The sequence below is a fragment of the Varroa jacobsoni genome, unplaced genomic scaffold, assembly GCF_002532875.2.
Source record: "Varroa jacobsoni isolate VJ856 unplaced genomic scaffold, vjacob_1.0 contig00125, whole genome shotgun sequence".
Lineage (NCBI taxonomy): Eukaryota > Metazoa > Arthropoda > Arachnida > Mesostigmata > Varroidae > Varroa > Varroa jacobsoni.
The window spans coordinates 154,830-170,796 of NW_019214413.1; the positions used below are offsets into that span (position 1 = coordinate 154,830).

Below are 15,967 nucleotides of genomic sequence, written 5' to 3' on the forward strand. Positions count from 1 at the left end.
TCTACAGTTATATTTATGGTTCGTTTCTAAAAACGTCTAGTAGAAATACGTAACAGGATTCGCTCCGAGTCTGTTCCCTACGCTTTTCCGATTTCGCCCGCTGCTGAAACAGGGAAGATCGGCCATCGGTCGATAGGGGGCGCATTACTCTGACCGTCTCCGCTGTATTCATCAGTACTTATAATCCGTATTAGCGTATACGCACAAAGATGAACCTAGCTTAAGTCAATTGTAGATTCGATTCTAGCGCTTCGAACCGGTTTAGTGTTACGTACAGGGAGTATTCACTGCTTAAATAAGAACCTCGCCACTTCGCAGTTGCTCGTCGCTTCAATCTTAGGCCCTGTTCTACGCTGACAGGCAAAAGCCGATCGCCCTATACTAACCAGTAATGCTGAAGACGCAGTACCGCATAACAAAGGGGGTAGACGTGACGCATTCGATGCTGCATAATAAATTCAGTGTATGCGACGATGCATAGCGCAGTGACGTTACTATTCGTAACGTCATTATACAGATGTTCATGTTTTGGAACGCTGAAACCGGGACGTTTGTTGATGTGAAGTTGGTTGCTATCGCAACGTGGTCGAACTATCGAGAAGCGCTGCAGGCTACTGCCTAAGCTTATAAGCATGTGAGAACTCGAGCCAGCTCGGTCAGCACCAGCACAAGGGACAGTAACAGATTGATTGCGTAGTCCGACTTCCTATGGCTGGTCAGGAGCCGCTGGGCGATTCTCAGTCTGGCCCACGACGTCGCTATGGCCATCATCGCTGCTTTCATCCTCGGCGGAACATGGACTAAAATGGGTGGACGTTTTCGCCAGGTGCACGCACCTGTTGCGCTTGTTCCAAGAACGACGAAAAAAAAACCAAAATAAGCCCTGGCGCAACAGCCTACGCTGTATCATACACCGTGCTTAGATGAAACTGATCGTTCATCAGACTGTATTCTCATTGAGTTGATGACATCTACTAAAATGTGTAGGTCAGCAAAAGGCACTATATTTGAATGAAGTAGTGAAGAGCGCTTAATTGTGTTGCGAGAGGAACGGTTATTGATGACCAAAGGCGGAAGAGTACTTTATTCTTTTCGGGTCCTATCCCTTAGTTAGTCTGACAGGTTCATCCTGTAGTATAACACAATGCCCGTCACGTCGACCGTACCTACGAGAGCGAACATGAGCTCACCACGTGACGGTACGAACGAATTTCCCTTATGATGTAATTTATTAGCTGAGAAATGTTTTCGGCTAATCGGTTCCACAATTCATCAACATTGGCCGTCTGATTTGAGAAATTATTGCCTGAGCCTATCGACTAATAGCAAAAGCCAATACATGGTACTACTGTTTATAATCAAACGTTAAAGTAGATACTTCCTTGGACCAACGCTTCGTTAACTACAAGATGTGCAGAAAACGAATAACAACAAGTTACTATAGACAGTTATTTTCAAGTTACGCACTAAGTATCTAAAGCCTGATTAATGCCTAATGTTTTTCCAAACGTCAAATCTTGCATGGAGTCAAAACGGGAAATGACCCCTTCTCTGAATGCGTTTATATGATCAAACTATAACGCACTGGACTCCTTTGGACCTAAATAGGTCTGACGCCTCAGGATCGGCTAATAAAATTACATGAATTTCGTACGTTAACTCCTCAGATTCGTTTCCATGTATACTATCATAAGCCTGTCATTAACTTCATTGTCACCTTGGGATATATACGTTAGCTTTAATACGACCACGAGCATTCACTAGACCGAATGATTTCAACTGGCTCAAAAGATGTTTCCACATTAAGTTGGTGAGAGTCATCTTCCTATATGAATTTTACCGCCACGATTTGGCTATAACCGCTGTATCCGGATCACAAGAGACTGCCACCCCCAACATCGAGATTATAGCTAAGTTGAACTTCAAGACTTGAATTTTAGATTAAGGCGAGAAATTGAATGTTTCGTATAGAGGTTGACGTACTTTTAATACTCGATTAAATGGAAAATTTAACTAAGAAAGAAAAATGCATTTTCACGCTGTTTGAAATTATTCAGAAATTCCTTATGTGACATTTACTACTACTACTCAGTGGTAGGATTCCTATGAAAAAGAGGTAATTTCAAATATAGGGAAACAGGACTAGAATGTTTTTGGTCCGGTTTTTGGTACTATTTCGATCACTATTATAGTAGTTGCTATTGTGGAAGTTTGGAAACAAAGATGTTCACATGGGTTAGTTACTACACATCTTAGAAAATCACCATCTAAACATGCTAAGTGTTATTGGGAATAGGCAAATTAATGCTAAAAAAATCCATACATAATTTTATAAGCGTTTGTTAAACTAAGTCCTTTTCTCTGCTTTGGTCATGTGGTGTGTATATATATAGAAGCGTATCTACCAATAAATGTTGATATTGTGATACTGTTAAAATGCGATAAAAATCGGTCTTGACGAAACTTTTTGATAGTTTCCATGTTGCAATATTGACCCTTGGTATCAATATACCATTGTTTATTTTACATTAATATAAACGATTTGATTATCTGGTTTATTAAGGAGTTTTCACTATTGTCTTTACGTCGACGCAAGAACCACGAGCCAGCATTAAAGATGCGTGAAATTATCTCCCATGACGCCGGCCAGGCAGGTTGCCAGATCGGCAATGGCTGCTGGGAGCTTGACTGCATCAAACATGGAATACAGTTAAACGGAAAAAAGGTGTTTGTGTTTTTTTTTCGTGAAAAAAACACTGTATTTTCCAAATGTTTTGCTGACATTATCTCTGTTACGATACATAGATCTTTTGTCAATGAGCAGAGACACATGTTACATGACGATTTGCCACGTTCTAGTAGCCGTTCAAATGCTAGGTGACACAGCGCGGTCTAATCGCGACAATCCGTTTGACGCGCTCTTCCCGGAAACGGGCAGCAGAAAGCATGTTCTCCGTGCGATATTGGTTGATCTCTGATAAAGTGGTGAAAAATGTGTTTGAGGTATTGGAAATGGAATGAAAACGACCTCCAACACCTTATCAAGAGCAGTTTCTCAATATCTATGCTATTATTTTCCAGAGACGACTGTTCCATCCGAAGAGGATGCTGCCCAACAACTATGCAAGGGCCCATCGCAAAGAGCTGATTGATATGGCGCTTGACACGTTAGCGAGAAGGCAGGAAAAAATTGCTAATATCCTGAACTCTAGCAACACGTTTAGTTAGGTACGGCACACATGATTTTTAACATGTTGACCTCGGTATTGATCAATGCATGCAGGCTAAAATAATGCCAATAGTTCAAAAACAGTACCGTGTCATTGAGAAACTTACTAGATATAATACAACGCCATAGAATGATCAACATGTATGAGCTCTAATAAGAAACTGCCGAGCTTAGGCGAAATAGCTAATGTTCAAGCATAGCCTGAATGTACAAAATGCACCACTGAGGTGCATTCGTTTGTTACTTCCCTTCGGCGACCCCACTAAACTTCTCAGATGTTTTTCACTACGCATAGCTTGCTTGACCTGCACTACATTGACCTCGTAATCTTCTTTTAATTCTACTTACGCAAAGATATATTATTTATCAGTGTATTTTTGCGTAATAGAAGTTTCGGCTCGTTACTCGATAGGATTCGAAGTGAAGCTGACTTATGTTCGGGCCTTGAGGAGCTTCTTGATCTTCCACTCGTTTGGAGGCAATACTTGCTCTGGGTTTACGTCTCTTCCTATCGACCGCCTCTCGGTCGACCATGGTGAGTATGTAGATATCGTAATGTGTCTAATTTAACATTAATGATTTGAAACTTGTTTGTATTCTATTGCAAATCCCCAGCAGTAATAGGACCTAATTTGTACAATTAGGTTTGCGATTCAGTGACTGGCTAGTTCCGCGTCCATTAAATTTCTCAGCAAATCCTGCTACGAACATTCTGTTTCGAATTAATACTTAGTCAATTCCTTGAAATGAAAGAAAAATGTACCACTGTCCATACACCATAACGCAAATGACCACTGACTAGTATTAACCGTTGGTAGTTCTTAGTATTTTTTAATGAGACAATGCTCCTTTAGAATAGCTAACAAACAGTTGTATATACCTAGAAAAACTATGAGACCATCGGCAAATTCGCTACTTTTGTTCTTTTTTAGTTGATTGCATCTATTGATTCGGGTAGATATCACTTTTGTTCGATGCAGTCGTTTTGTATTGATTTTTATTTAAAAAAAAAAAAAAAAAACCTACTTTTTTACTAAGTTAGCTCTATTTACCTGTAGTATTAGTCTGCCTTCAATCAAATGCTCGTATATTTATAATCGCCACACATCTACGTATAACAACAGTAACATTATATAGTTGTAACAGATGCATAAGATGTGTGAGAATAAATGCACCGATTTGGACATGTTATTTGTACCTATATTGCACGGCCTATCCATATAAGTATATATGCAACGAACCTATGCAGCTATACTAATGAAATACTTCCATGTTATATTCTTATTCGTCGGCCGGCTTGTCAGTTTCTTTCGTTACTCTCCTAGGGAAAAAATGGAACCGGAATACTCAGGGCCGCAAATTTCGACCGCTGTTGCGGAACCCTACAAGTCTGCCCTGACAGCTCACTACACTTTGGAGCACTGCGCCTCCATGGTCGACAACGAAGTTGTATACGACACCTGCTGCAAGTACCTCGACATACGGGGCCGACCTACGCTAGCCTTAACCTTAGCTCCTCGATAACAGCCTCATTGCATTTCGATCCTAGAGAGTTTCAGGCCAACCTGTTTCCTTACCCACGGATACATTTTCGGCTCGTCACATATGCGCCTATCTTCCCCACAAAGAAGGCCTATCATGCAGCGTATCCGGGATATCCGCAGCATGCTTTGATTCTGACCTGCAGATTGTTAAATGCGGCCCACACCAAGAAAAATGCATGGCCTGCTGCCTATCGACTCGTGGCGACGTCGTGCCGAAAGGCGTCAACGCGGCGGCTGTAACGATTAAAACGGAACGTACGATCCAGTTTATAGATTGGTGTCCTAGGCTGGCTTCAAGGCCGGTATCAACTATAAGCCGTCGACGGTCGTTCCAGGAGAAGATATTGCCAAGGTAGTATACACTCGTATGCGCATACAGTAGTAGGTATTATAGGTAGGTTTGTGATTAAGCTGACGCGTAATTGTCGCACTTGTGCAGTTGGTGTTTATTATCTTTTTTTTTTTTTTTACATATCTATTATACTATTTATGATGAGTTTGTTTTTAGTTGACAACGGTAATGGTCGTTTCTAAAATTGCCGACTTCGTCATTGTTCTACATGCAAAGGCAATCGTCGAAACTTTACTCGATACTTAACCGCAAATTTGATTTAATGTACGCAGAGCGCGCTCTCGTTCACAGGTGCGCTGGCGAGTGTGTAGAAGACGGTGAATTCTTCGAGGCGTGCGAAGACCTTGCAATTCTGAAGAAATACTATGAAGAGGTTGGCATGGCTCACAGGTAGGCGAAGACGACGAAGAGCATTAAAAGTTCATACGTACATAGCGGCGCTTCAACAAACAGACGATCCCACCGTCACGACGTTTGTGGTTTTTCCTAGAACGGCACAGCTATAACTGTGTCACCAGACGAAACTAATAGAATCTAAGCATTTGCATTACTTACTATGATATGGCCTATTTTATGATAATGCTAATTACTGTTTGCAGTCAATTGCAGACGGGAATGTGCGTCTGAGAATTTCCAGGACCAGCGTTGGGGCCTACGAGGAAAAAGTTTATCATAGACTGTTTCACTGACCAGAAGCGGTACTACTAGCTAGTGAAATAATTAGAGAAATTTATTAATTAAGGAAAGACGGATAGAATAGCTTACGCTACGTGTTTTGTTTAGATAACGATGGCTGCGATCATTGCTGAAGCGAAAGACGGAATAGGGAATCTTACATCTGGCTCAGGTCGATTTTTTTAGGATGTTTATAATCCCAGAATATTTAATTGGTGTCCAATTGGTTAGAATTCATTCGTAAGTGCAAGAACAAAAAAATATCAACACAAATATGTTACATTCGTTCGTTTGCCCCCAATAGAACTTTTTTTGTTTCCCGCGGACAAAACCCTCGCAGGATCTTGTACGTGTGCAATCCATGTGAATCGATTAGAAATTATCATGATATCCAAACATTACCAAAAAAAAAACTGATATTAACTCGTATGTACTATCCTCGTGTGTTCTATTTTAGCTTCCACCCAACTCATATACATCTAACGTTTACCAGCCGCACTTTATAACAGTTCTACTTAGTAAATTGGAACACGGTCAAGCAGTATGAATCCCCAAAAGGGTAGTTATTGACCCAGTTCACGGAAACAGCGTTACTAGATCACTGCGGTTTTGACTTTCTAAGCCATAACGGCAATTAGGAGGTGGTGCACTAGATGACTGCAACAACAGCGATAACCAATTTGATTATCTCATCTTTATATCTCCTACGTAGCCAACTATCCATACTCAGCTTTTACTGAAAAATCCACAGTATCCGCTTGAATTTCTAGCTTAGAACATATAACGTACGTACCGGTCAGACAGATCTAAAGATTCACATTATCAGTTCGGCAATACAAAAGTATTTTTATCGATATTTCTTTTTATCAATAAGAAATAATCTTTCCTATGAGACGCCTTGTTTTCTAAGCTTCCTCATTTTCGAACATCAATTTCGTTTGAACAGATCGTCATCTGTACTGTTTTCTCAACATTGTAAGCTGCTACTTAACTTAGTGTAACTTAAACGTATTATCGCTAGCGGATCACTGAATTTGGCTAGAAGTGTGTGTGATTCCCTAGCGCGCTCTGTCTTTTGCCCCATGATCAATAGGCAACTGTCTTTTCAGTATAGACTTTTCCAATCAAAAAACGTATAGGTTTGTAGCCACGAAAGGATGCGTAACGTTATGAAAGAAGCGAACATAGTCGCTCGAATTTAGAAGCTGAGGCTGAATCGAGTGAGGGAAAGGTCACAGTATGCAACACCCATTATCATAACCTTCTAGCCTTCACAGCATGAAACAAGAAACATTCATAATACCGAAAGCCTGTATTACAAGAATCGTTCGCCGTGGTGGCACAATTACCAACAGAAAGAGGCGGTTATACTGGACGACTTCTATGGTTGGCTTCAATGGGACGAACTCCTCAACATATCCTCCAAAATCCTGCTACCCGTCCAATGTCGAGGCCAATTTACGATTGAAACAATTATCATTACATCAAATACTCACCCTCTGGTCTGCTACCGCTTCCCTGGGTTCAACGTAGCCCCACTTTTATCGGACCGGATTAATGCACTTGTGCAAACATATAACGACAGTACTCCTATTACTGTTACTTATCATAATGTAAATGATTTAATGTTAATAAACAGAGCTTTAAATCTTATTTAAACATAATGTGTTGGTTTTATAGATGATTTTGGTGTACCTTTATAAGTATTAAATTTAGCATAGATATAACTACTTTAAATCGATACATATATGTAGGAATTGAGTCATCGGGCATTGCATAGTTAGGCCATTCTATTATAGGTCAATTCATAGGTGTTGCTATTTTTTGTGGTATTGTTGACGCTGCTTGAATATTTAATAAATATTTAGGTGTTATTTTAAAAAAAATTGATTATGTTGAGGATTATAATGTTTAACTCCTTGTCCATTTAATAATACATTTAATCTTATATGATATGATTTGAAACATGTTGCTATATCTTCTATTGTTGGGTGTGCCACTGTTTCCGGTGTAATACGAAATAAATATTTTAACACTTCTAAATATCTCTAATCATCATCTATTTCTTTGTAGTAAATCTTGTAGTAAAACAGTTGAGATTATAAATTTATGAATTTTTCTGGATGTTGCATAATTAATTAACTATGGTAAATTTGTTCCATCATATTCGGTGATAATTTTTTTACGACATAATCTATTCCGATAAATCCTCCCTCCATTACGTTCACGAATAATTCTACGACGGTAACGTTGTACCTTTGTGCTACGCGTTCTATTGCGTGCCATACGAGTAGCGTTACGGATAGCCGTTGATGCGCGTAAACAAAATTTCTAAACAATCCAGTTCCGCTTGGCCCTGTTACTGCTGTTAACAGTGGTGGTCCTGCGTATTTTATTGTATCTTGAATTGCTTGTTGTTTTACTAAGTCCCTTGATTGATTGATTGATAATTGTGGTACTCTTCGCAGCAGTGGTTGTAGTTCAATGTCACCCATGAACCTATTGTAAACACCAACATGCGCTGGAAAACTCGCGCGCATATTCTATTGAATACTTAATGAGTGACCGTTGTCGCTTGGCAGACGTTCATCCTTTGAGCCAATTCACGAGACGGTCCCCCTCGATCTCAGACGGCTGTGTCCAGGCAAGATTTCTTCATTTAGGTTTGGACAACCATTTTGGAATTGCGCAAATTGAGGTTAAATAGTCACCTTCAATGTGGGCCTCGCATGGAATGTAGTGTAAAATTTTTCAGCTGCTTCAGATGAAGTTGGACACTAGCGAAGCGCAAATTGAAGTGGCCATCGAGAATAGTGGATGCACACTTGATTGTTACATTAAACTGATAATATAAGCGGGTGAATAAGTTCCGGAGCTAATCCGAAAGCTGAAGTTCACCAGTATCGAAACGGCATTTAATTGTTACCAATAGCACGCACCTTGAGAAAATTCAGGTGCGATATACGTTAGCATCAAATATAAGTAATTGATCAAATTTAGCTTAGGATTGTTGTCGGCACCGCTAGACTAGGCAGTACTTTCTAAAAAATTTAACAGTTCAAAGAAGATCACCGAGCTTCAGTGATTCTTCAAACATGATTATGCTACAGATTTTACAGGCAGCAATGTATGCCTGACAAAATGAAAATTGAAATCCAGATAGTGATAAACACACTACAATCAATACTTCGCTGTCATAATACACTGAGTTTCCGCCGATTGTCTTTGTTTGACGATGGCTTGTTATCTGTCCCATATAATGCACCAAATAGGCCGTGGTTTCTAAGCATGCCACTTGTCTCTGTTATTAATCTTTTCACACCCCATGTAGAGACGTCATCATCAGACCGAAGCGAGCGAAGCCTTTAGTGCTCGTACGCTTCTTCGTTCGTATCCTTGGCTCGTATCGTAACTGGTAGATGACACTGTGAAGGAGTGACCGCTTTCCTTTAATTAACTACGCTTCTTCGCTGTATAAGTGTTTCTGTGCCTTCCCAAAGGACCACAAAGGCATCCAGGGGTGTCCAGCTATATCAGCAGAATCATTTTCATTTAAGGAACTGACGGTCGCCTTCCACGCGGCGGCGGCGGCGGCGGCGACTGTTGCGACCACGACCGTATGCACCAACCTGAACAAGCAAGAAGGCCGTTATCCGGCTAAGCCGCTGCATAAAAAAATATGCTCGTATACGATGGATATTTGTGTGTGTGTGTGCGTACTGCAGCAGACATATATACTCGAGGGCCAGTGCACCTGGGCAGTAGCTGTCGGTTTGACGTAGTGTCATCATCTTAAGGCTCTGGGGAAGGGAAATAGCTTCGAGTACCGCAAGTGTACACTGTTCATCTGTCGCCATGACGGCGTCTTTGCAGTGTCGCTCCGACGAGGCTTGGCGATGGTGCTGCCGTCAGTAGTAATTGCACCAGTGTTGAGACGATCTTGCCCGGCCGATTCGTGACGCCGACACAGCCGTTCGCAGATACAGCACAAATGGGACAATGAACAAGTAACCACATATAAAAGGGTCTTTGAAAGAGCCTCAGAACATCTGTTACTGATAGAGAAAGCACACACTCCTATGTACACACCACGATACAATATGAATAATACCTTGACTATGATATAATCCCGCTGTGACGAGTGCACACTCGATCGCATTTCCCTTTCAGGGCTTTTACAGCATATATTTTTAATAGATTCTGTTTTATCTGTTTAGTTAGTCTGGTGAAAGAGCGTTTGTCGATGCAGTGAGATCCCTTGACATATCATGACTCATCCATAACACATGTGGTTAAAGGGAACTATCGAATAAGTTAGTGATCAGAATAATGGCCCTACCGTTGCAACGTCCAATAATGCTAAGGTGCTAGAGTTACTGGTTTTTGCATGTGGCTCGACGGAATTTCCTCGTTCCTTAGCGCTTGTAATAGATATACTATAGTACAGAGCGCGTAACTTACCTAGATAAAGTCATCATTGTGCACAGCGTGTGTTCGTAGGATAATATCAGCCCAGTTTCCGCAATAGGTTGTATCTATTTTCATACTACTTAAATTTATCATCAGGAAGTTACCAAATCGGAGATGCTTGCCGATTAAGGAAGGGATTAGGAACGGCATTTGCAATATGGCAGAAGATGATTATAATTGTGGCTAGTGTTCGTCGTATTGTTACCTCTTTAATGGAGGTAATGATTTTTAGAAAATCTTGTCTCAATCACAGAAAGTGAACTAGAAGCGTTTGCCAAGCTGATATATTTATCGAGTATTCCGAATCCTTGTCAACACTTCTACTTTATATTGGAGGCATATCAAGGAACGTTTTTACTATTTCTACTGAACAAAGCACGATAATGTCACTATTGTTATCGTGCAGTTTTTTTCGGTTTTTCTTGCTAGCCAAAAGTATCTTAGTAGCCGGAACTTAGAGAGATCTCCAAGGAAATAGCGTCTCGAAAGTTAAATAGATGGTTAACCCTGAATCAAATCGACTATGGAATTCCTTCATGCGTACGAATTAAGCTTTCAAGCTATAGTGTACGTAGTCCTTTACTGGGCCTGAATGTTGCATATGAGCAAATCCAAAATATAAGATTTTTACTCTACCTCGTCTGTTCACAAGTACAAAAGGGTTAGATCGAGCAGCTACAGCTAGTAGCATATGAAATCGCTCTTCAAGGACAATTAATCAACCGTAGATAATATAGACTTGAGTCGAATAATATTTGTAAGATGGCAGCATCGGCCTACTTGAGTTATACCTAAGCTCTCAACCCTTGAAACAATGAACCCGTTTCGTATTTTTATAGTGAGGACAAAGTTCATCGCAACACAAGCTATGAGTTGCGGCAAAACAGTCATAAAAGGATAATCCTTCGCGACTTTTTTGTCGATAAGGATTTACGGAAAGGGATAATATGTCTATGAACAAACATGTCAGGCCATAAGGGCATCGGAACTTTTTGTTTGGTGCGCTCTGACGTACTTCAAATATATAAGAGACAGATCAAAATTACGGCTTAGAACTGAAATAAAAATATCCGTGGACTTCATGTTTTTGATGTTACTAAATCGCTGTAGTGGCTTTGATACGAACTGCGGAATAGCTAATAGCGGAAAGATGGCCTGCAATAAGACCTATGAAACGGGACAATATTAGAAAAACTCGAGCGACTGGATCCAAAAACAGTTAAAAAACGAGAATCTTTTTAACTGAATTGAAAAACAATTCGATTTTGAAGAAACGTTTGTACTTCCATATAGAACTCCCTTCAGGATGTATTTGCGATTCTTACCAATGCAATGGAAAGTCATGGCATAAATCGAGAACGGTGGTTTCTATAACGGCTCCCGAAGTTACCTTAGGGCAATAATTTCATAATGAAAAAATTGTTTAGATAAGAGGTAATAACTTATATCTATCCATTATGCCCGCTAGACTTTTTTTTGCGCCGGAAATAGTGCAACAATTTATTACGAAGAAATGTACTGATTTACCGCGAACCTGCTTCTTTCTACACACCGATACTCCCTAATACCGACCAGGGGAAGAATGCTGGTTAGCACGAGCATTATAGGAGGGCATACATCATAGATCCCGCGAGTACAAACACAGACTCGTCCAGCAAAGAGTATTTGATATCAGCGCCATATGGACGCCCTCGGGCGATTGTCAGGGTCCCTGGTTGACGACAACCTTCATTGGACTCCATAGTATGCCGTAATCTACATAATTGCTTTTCATGGTACGCATGTATCAGAACAAAAGGAGCAAGCAAAATATTTGCGTGGCCTAATTCGTTCTGTGTCTTGCCCCGCACGAGGTTTTGTGCTGACGGCGAGGATGGTGAAATAGGCTGGTGCAAATGCACAGACATATGGATTATGAGATACCAGAAAAATTAAAACAAACAATTGTGCTATTTCTTATTTATATATATACAGCAAGAAAAAGGGCAAAAAAAATTGCGAATTGCTTCACAAAGAAACAGAAAATGAATTTTTAATAAAAGCTTAGACAGCGAGAGGTTTATAATGTTTCAGAACAAATCAAAACATAAAGGCGCTCATTACTATAAGCCGTTCTGGCTAATATTTAGTTATCTATTTTCTATTTTAAGTAAGAAATGTTAGATGTCACGTGGGAATATCGCAATTTTTTGCCTCATTTGGCTTGCCACTAAAAATAGTTACACGCGGGCAGCTCTCTGCAGCTGGGGCCGAAAAAGCAGATAGGCGAAGTCGTAGATACCGACAGCATTCGCTATGAACTTGCTGGGAGTGGACTGATGTGGTACTGGGTTTCCTGGCATAATAAAACGCTCGCTGCCGTGAAAACGTACAGAACATTAACGAGCTGATTATAATTTCAAACGAGTCCGAATTGACGAGCACCCGACAGACGGCTTTCTTAAGCGAAAGGATTGCGTTTAACTGTGAGCAACTGACAGTAGGCAAAAAACAAAGAAAGAGTTGTAACTTTGGCCATGATGTTTGACTTTGCCCAGAGTCCTAATCCAGCCCGTGTATTATGTCCTTAATACGGAAGCCATAAAAATACTAATTTATTCCCAGATTCGATTACCTTGTACACTGGACCACTACGGACCAATATTGCCGCGCGAAGGAAAACCAATGGATGTAGACTCAAGAGGCTTTTCAACTGTACCAAGACCAGCTGAAGCCTTCAGAACTGTTTCATACGAAGCAGCGCTAAGTAACGTAAGGCTATCGCCTAAGTACTCGGGTAGTACTAAAGTAGTAGGGGAATGATTGAAAAAACCTTACACCTTTAATAGTATCAAGTAATCAAGTGGCAAGCCACCCAATCTAATTCACAAATCATTACTATAATAGAGTGGTCAGAATTCTTATAAATGTATTATTTTCTAGTACAAAGAAAAACATGGCCAGTTTTATTCTGTATGGCTCAGATATTAATCGAACATTGACTCTTTATGGAGTATAAACTGGCGCGTATACCAGATTCTAATGGATAAATAAACACGATTTTGGACAGGTACGAAAAAGGAAAAATCTATCAGGAAGCTGAATACTACTACAAATAAGGGCGCCTTTGTATGCCGATTAGGAATAACGCGAACAACTATTAAATCTTCCCCAACTGAAGGCTCGATAGAATTATGTTTTCGGTTTTTCAGTCATTAATCTAGTATACACAGCCCCTTGAGAAGCGCAAAATTTTTTGGGGACTTCTTCTTAGTGCAAAAGCTTTTCTAGCACCATAAATGGCCCCTCACGCCCCCGGTTATGCTGGGTCGGAAGTAGTTTAAGCATTAATCTCTTAAGAAAGACGCCAGCTCTAGAGTGTTCCTCGTATACGGCACACCAATTCAGGGTGATATTTCGAAAACTTGTAAAGAGAAATTTGGGTGCGGCAAGCGTCGTTTTATTTAATTGCGCGTGTCTATTTTTTGATTATTTTTTTAAAATTTATTTATTCTTACAATCGCGATGTAAAATTTTTGAAGAAGGTAAGAAGAACCTTATAACGGTATATAATACTTGATCATTAGCGAACGTAAAATTAGCAAACCAGTCAATGCCGTAACTTTTCCAACAACTTAATACCGATATACTTAGCTCGAAAAGCATTCGATTCTTCATATCGACTATATACATACATATATATAATGCCTGCACGTATGATAATATAAACTTGTCAAGGTTACCGAAAGCAGCTTTTTCTTTCATGTTTTAGAGAAGAGTCACGATTTTTTTAGAGATACATGAACGATTAGCACGAATTTATATACAACTGAACGATCTTCCTCGCTAGAATCTTGCATTAGGGACCGAACACGAACCTCGTTGTGGTAGGGCCCTTCGAATATTCGTAATATTCTCTAACTCGAATGGAGTTACCTCTGTTGTGAGCAGTTTTTTATTACTATAGGAATGTATGCAATTTATTTACGTTCTGTTATTATGATGCGCTACACATATGTACATCAGTAAAGAGAATTCACTTTAGACGAAAACACCGGTGCTTGTTCGTAAGCATCAGCTAAACGCACCATCTCGTTGAAAGGATGACTTTTTAAATTGGCGTTAGTGGTCGTTGGCACTAAGTTTAGCGAGGACTTTAGCTATAAATTGTTTAACGTTGGACGACCCAAAGGGAAATGAGCAAAAAAGAGAAGTGCCATGGTTAATTAGTGATCTGGAAAATTAATTGAAGGAAGAGTTTAAGAAGAAAAAGACGGATCAAGTCAAATCGAGATGACTAGCATAGGAAATGAGTGAGATTAACAGTAAACAGTCAGCATCCGTCATACCATATTGGCCAACTATTGGTACTCGTAATAAAGAAGACTGAGCCCCACGAATAGTCACAATATAATGAATCGTCGCCAGCGCAGTCAGGGCCAAAGTAATAAACACTTCGGATAGCTTCTTAATAACAAAAAATAGCTCACTGTGACGTTATTGAGCACCTAATAAACAATCGTCGTCTTTCTTCTTCTTCCTATATATAATATTCTTTAGCAAAAACCCATTAGTGTCTGTCCTATAGACATCTGAGAAGCAATTGTATTTATATCTCGCTCTAATTTAGGAGCAATCAATTACCTATCAAAAAAGAGCTCGCTTCTTAACAAACAGTACGCGTTCTGTGTTTCGACTCCTCTATAGATAGAAAATAATAGAATAATTATTATATCTATCTGCAAAAGGCGAACAAAGAGAGGCACGTACGTGACCGAATCTCTTAGGTGTCATTGTGCCCACTTGTTTCCTCAAATACCCCAATTCAGCTGAAAAATTCTCACGAAAGCATGCGATAACCTGCTTGTAGACTATTCTGTTCTTAGTGTAGACTTTCCAACAATCTCTGATCTAAAAATAATTAAGCGATTCACGGTTAAGCTGTTCAACGTTTTTTACGACACTGATCGTGTGTACTATGTGCACCCGCCACTGATATCAGTCCTTACAGATGAGAATCTTCTGCAGTCGATCAATTAATAAACTCAATTCATAATACTTAGTATTCTACTAATACATTATATGCGCATACGTACGGCGAATGTATCAGTGTTCTTGACCTGTAAACGCGATTCCGTTCAGCGGGACCGAATCAGATCGTTTCTAGCACATATTAGTTAGCAACGATAGAAACGCCGTCAAAAAGCAGTACGTCTGGCTCTCGAGATCGTCACATAAGAGATATAAATGTAATGAAATTGAAGAGATACTAATGGAATGAAAATGACTCCGTCATTTAGAAAATAAATCACGAAAAACAAGCAAATAGTATCTACAACAACGTACTATTTGTGTAAACATTCTATCACAACGTATGCACCAATGAAACAGGAGCCAATATCAACTCGGATCACGTCGGAGACAAACGCAGGACCATATGTTATAGGATGATAAGGATCACGCCTCCTTCATGCTGTGTGTCATCGATAACACACTGCAAGATGATTATAGCAAGGCGGGAAGGACGATATCTATTCACCATTATGGAATAGGCCAAACGAACAATATAGAATTGTCACGTTCGCAGCTGGAATGAAAACCTGTCAATCGAAATATCGGGTGCATTGAAGATATAAAGTATAGGCTCGTTTGTCTATAATTAGAATAGAGCCTCAGCGATTTCAGGCATCGAACGCCCACATATGTCGACGAGCAACT

The 15,967-nt window shown here is 40.0% G+C and overlaps 1 pseudogene across 1 annotated transcript; it reads left to right on the top strand.

The window, feature by feature from the left end:
- Positions 1-2,617: 2,617 nt before the first annotated feature.
- LOC111270800 (tubulin alpha-1 chain-like) lies at positions 2,618-7,453 on the top strand (annotated as a pseudogene). The gene is made up of 7 exons (XR_015315092.1): positions 2,618-2,718; positions 2,867-2,976; positions 3,029-3,167; positions 3,642-3,768; positions 4,555-5,151; positions 5,342-5,515; positions 5,725-7,453. The product of XR_015315092.1 is annotated as a tubulin alpha-1 chain-like (transcript).
- Positions 7,454-15,967: the final 8,514 nt, after the last annotated feature.